This window comes from Empidonax traillii, unplaced genomic scaffold (assembly GCF_003031625.1).
Source record: "Empidonax traillii isolate 1590-97213 ecotype Southwest subspecies unplaced genomic scaffold, ASM303162v1 scaffold6526:size5965, whole genome shotgun sequence".
Lineage (NCBI taxonomy): Eukaryota > Metazoa > Chordata > Aves > Passeriformes > Tyrannidae > Empidonax > Empidonax traillii.
The window spans coordinates 1022-5965 of record NW_020961719.1 but is presented as its reverse complement, the minus strand read 5'-3'; the positions used below and the strand labels follow the sequence as shown (position 1 = coordinate 5965).

Here is a 4944-nt window from a genome sequence, read left to right as displayed (position 1 = left end):
AATGGGTGCCATTCTGGGAAACAAATATCAACTTCTGTGACACAAGAGACTCAAAGTTATTCCATATGCCAGGAATAATGATCTGTCTGATATGCTGATGTTGCAAAATTTTGCACACTTAAATCTCCACCATTTCACACCACAGAATAAAGCAATGCCAACATGTGAAGAATTAGTTTGGATATTTTCCATTTTTTTCCTGGCCTTTTGAACTTTTCCTGTCCTCAAATTATATTTCAGACAGCCTACAACAAAACTTGGAAGAGCTGAACTAATGCCTGCATTTACCTGGATATTTCTCCAGTTCTTTCAGCTTGGACTCATTGATATCTGTAGCAATGACTTTGGCTCCTTCTTTAGCAAAGGCCTGAAAAATACAAGAAAAGTATTTTATATTTAGATATTCAAGTTCTTATCAGATATAAAATCTGTTTTCTTCTCAGGTCTTTTTTGGATTAAAAGTTGGTCAAAGGCAGCTGATCTCACACTTTTCATGCTGGGCACAACAAGTCAGGGAATACTGGACATGAATGACTACATGATAAAAGACAGACTTAAGATCTTTTCCTTAACGTAAGGAATCCAGAAATAAAGTATAAGAACACTAACCAGACTAAGACAACTGATATTTTTATTGCCCTTATTAGCTGCAGTAGTAAGCACATTATAAATGTAGGGCTAGAATTGTCTGTATTGCTGGATTTAAATGAAATTGTGGGATTTGAGAGTTAAAGGCAGAAGCCATAAAAAGTAAAACGTGGTATATAAACTTTAACAAAATATTTTGCATCCAAATCATTGGAACAGAACGATATTAAAGGCAGTGTGACTTTTCTTTGATACTTAACCAGAGATATTCCTTCATTCTTGATGGTCCCCTCAAAACCCACTTTTTCTTTGTATTGTGATTACTGGCAAATCAACAGCTATCAAAGTAACCTCCATCTCAAAAGTACGCTGACATCTTGGACTGTAGCCCTTAATTCTTCAAAATGAGTGTCTCAAGTGCACCTTAAGAGGATAGCGGCATTAAACATACCAGCCTTCCATGGTTTGTTGGGTATTTACAAAGTGAAATTATCAGGGAGATTACCTACTCCTTGACCGAGCGATTTATGTAAGAGCAAAGATCAGCAGTTGTCTTCTAACCACATGCACAAGAAACTAACTAGTCTGGCAAAAATCCTATTTACAGGAGATTTTCCTGGGTTGTTGATTACATTAAAGAGGTACTGAGATAACTTTACTGGGTTTTTTATTTGCTATGTTAAAGGGAAGTAAGCAGGAGAGCCGGTCAAAAGAATTACAAGCTAAGTGGAAAGTTAATATATCTATTGAATTTTGTTTAACAGTAATCAAACAAAATTTTTAGAGGGTTTCTTATAGTTGCTCATTGTGAACCATGTTGTAGCTGTGTTCTTGTTAGTGTTTTGTAGGCTTGGTTATGTTGACTCTGAATATGGATAAAATGTCTTGGCTTTATGGTAGGGGATCTTCACAATATTCAGCTTTAGACCAGGACATACTCACTCTGTCGTCCAGAACAAAGCAGCAGAGATACTGGATTAAAGGTACAGACAATACCAACTATATGTTGTTAAAAAAGCAGTTGCAGCTGTTCTCAAATCTTGCTCTTATCCTTCCTTAACATCTCCACTCAGAGCTGAGATTTTCAGAAATTCGAACAGCCCAAAGCCTCCATGATACAGTATAGTGGATACATTATTCCCCATTTTTTTCAGTGCATAGTTCTGGCTTCATCTATGGTTAATTAATTCAAGAACAAGTTTGGTGCAGGTGCTTTTAGACAAGCGAGCATTAGAGACCTTGCTTAGGTGCAGGAGAACAAACATTTTTCCAACTTACTATGGCAGCTGCTCGCCCGATGCCCTGTGCTGCCGCAGACAGCAGGATGATCTTCCCATCCAGCCGACCCATGGTGCCCACCTGTGCAGGCAGGAGATGTCACAGAAACTTTGAATGTGAACACTGAATGAAACTTTGAATGAAACAAAAACATGAACCAACTCCAACCCCTGGGAATCAGATGCAAGTACATTCCAAAAACTAGATATGATCCAGAGTGTACCTCTGCCATCACAATTGTCCTTTTTGGCTGCAGCATGACCCTCAGGGTTCTGAGGGGCATGACTGCTTCAACTTTCTTTTTCTTTTTTCTTTTTTTCTTTTTTTTTTTTTTAGATTTTAAATAGTTACACATAAGGATCTCAAAGAAAAACAAAACCAAAAGGCATTTAATCTCAGGAGTTAGGCTTCATTATAACAGAAACTGGATTTTACTTTTTCTTAAACAGGCAGAAAAAAAGAAATAAAGCCAGCATGAAACAGCAGTACAATAGCTTGTAATCTAGTGTGTCCACTGCCCATTGTGTACCTAGAAAGCAGATCTTCCTTCTGTTTCTCTCAAACTACAAAGTCTTCATAAATTCCATACAATACCCTGGTTGTGGTATCTGCTCTGGATTTTCACAGTCTTCCAGCACAGCAGATTCCCAGCTCCAACGAAGCAGGAAGGTGGGGGGGAGGAAATGAAGCTGTCTTGTTTCCCCTCTGTGGCGTGGCTTGTTCTCAGGGAACCACTGAGCATGCCTGGGGCAAGCGGCAGGGAACCTTTAGGAGCTTCTGCCTTAGTCAATGTGTAGCAGCCAAAAGGCAAAACACAGCTCTATTCTGCCCCAGTGCTCACGTTCACGTGCTGTGTTAGATTTAAAGAAATACAGCGTGCAGAGCTGCGACAAAAGAGTTAAAGCAAATGCCACCCCCTGACTCCTACGGAATTTTTGTTATTTAAGGAGAAAATGTCTTAGTAGGGGGTTTCAAAGAACTGCCTAAAAAGTAAAGGTCACTGCATTTGAGTTTGTTAACTGGGTTCCCCCATAAGTAAAATTTTCTGCAGTTTTATAATCCTCTGAGCAAACTTGTAGTTGTGAATGTAGAAAGGTGTCGTAAGATCACAAAGTCTTTAAATATACACGTGAATCCAACACACCGAGTTCCTCACTGGGAAGTTAAGATAAGAGTACCTTAATCTTCCTTACATTAGCAGCCAACGCTATCTTCTAGAGAAGCTCAAATCCATGCTGGGACTCAGATTACCAAATTGAATTTAGTATTCTATGTCTCAAATCAGATTATTAATTTCTCTTATTTGGATCAAAGAGACATTGTTTTGTCAGATGTTTCTCCCGACAAAAGTTGTAGCAAAACTGTTTTCCTGAAGGTTACAAGTTCAACAAATCAGACTTCTGAAGCAATGTAACTGAAAAATTGTTTTCCTTCCAAAAGCCACCTCATCAGTTCAATTACTTTCCCAAATCACCGTAACACATGGGAAGCAAAATGCACTATAAATACATTTTTCAATAAAGCAGTGAGGTTTTACCAACTTTTGTCACAGACTCTGTGAAGCAGTTACAAATAAATAGTAATATAGTCACTCGCCAAAAGATCTCAAACGGCTGTTACGTTTACTGACCTTTGTGCAAAGGGAAGTTCTACACGTTTTTTACTGTGCTTGTTGGTATCTGTGTTTCTCTAAACAAACGTAATTTCCTGTTGAAACACTGAGATGCTGCCATCTAGTGAAATCTAAGATTTTAGAAGTGTGATTTTTCTTCTGCAAAGGAAAGGACAGAGAAGGATTGCCAGCATTAGCTTTCCCTTTTCCCTAAGTAATTCAAGAGGTCAATAAAATTCCCACAAAAAAAGGCCACAAATATGTTTCTCCAAGCAATCTCTCTTTAGCAATATAAGCTATCAAATTCCAAACTAGGACAATACTTGGCATGATTAATATTTTTGTTGTTGTTAAACTGGTGATTTACCAACTTTTCTTTGTTATCTAGTGGTTTAACTTACATTTGTTAAAGTTGAGTTAATATCAGACTGAAGAATTCTAGGACAAAGTAATTCATTTAGAAGCTCATACCTTAGAAGCTCTCTGAATGCAGACACAGACCTATTGAAATAAGTTTCTGCCTTTTTTTTTTCTCAATCAACAGAAAAATCTCCAAATCTAGAAACATTCCAAGCAAGCAATAATTAACAAAAAAAACCCTGGAAATCGTTTATGAAAGAGGTAGCTCTCTCTCTCTCTCTATATATATACACACACCTTTTTCCCTTCTGGAAGAAAAAAAGTTTAATTCATTTATTAGGACGCCAAAGTGCTGGTAGCTGAAGGAAATATCTTTCAGTCATAGTGGGAATTAAATAAAACCCAAAACCAAACAAAACACAAAACCCCAACCCAACCCAAAAAATCCTCCAACCAACCCCAAAACAAAAAACCTGCGACAAATAAATTGCTCCTGCCTACCTATGGCTGTGGTCAGAAAGAAGACATTGCAGTGCTGAACTCCATAATGGTATTTAGAAGCTGTGTGTATTTTTGGCCAGTAATACCTTCAAATGCTTCCCAAAGCACATTATAGGTCAAAGATTGAGAGATAAATGCTTGCAATTTCTTAGTAGTTACCACAGCTGGCAGTTTTCAGCTACTCAAGGTAAATAGATGGTTGGTTCTTTATTACAGATCTCTGATCAGTAATATTTACCTCCATCAGGTAAATAATCCTTGTGTGACTCTTCCAATTCCAGTAACTCTAGAACGCCCAGGAACATGTCAACGTTGCCATTTGCTTATCAGTTTGGGTGACCCAAAATGGAATACTCACAAGACTGAGCATCACTGAGAGCCTTATTCCTTTAAAATAAGGATGATGCTCTTGATGCAAGTATCTTTCCTAAATAGAGCTTTCTCACCTCATAATAATGGTTTCATTCTTAATGGAGTAGATCCAAGGCTTTGAGTGCCAAATTCCTCTATTTAGTTGGCAGTAGAGGGTGTGGGGGCAGGAAGGGGAGAAGGATCTATGTTTTAGACTTCAACCATTTCCTGGCAGAGAAAGACTCAGAAAGAAT

At 38.0% G+C, this 4944-nt stretch overlaps 1 long non-coding RNA gene across 2 annotated transcripts; it reads right to left on the bottom strand.

The window, feature by feature from the left end:
• Nucleotides 1-257: 257 nt before the first annotated feature.
• Nucleotides 258-3521, bottom strand: LOC114073467. Of its 2 annotated transcripts, none has more exons than XR_003574329.1 (3): nt 3497-3521; nt 1867-1947; nt 258-367 (listed from the first exon to the last, which is right to left on the bottom strand). It is a non-coding gene; the product is annotated as an uncharacterized LOC114073467 (long non-coding RNA). The 2 variants fall into 2 exon arrangements; XR_003574328.1 differs by lacking the exon at nt 3497-3521 and adding an exon at nt 2461-2606.
• Nucleotides 3522-4944: the final 1423 nt, after the last annotated feature.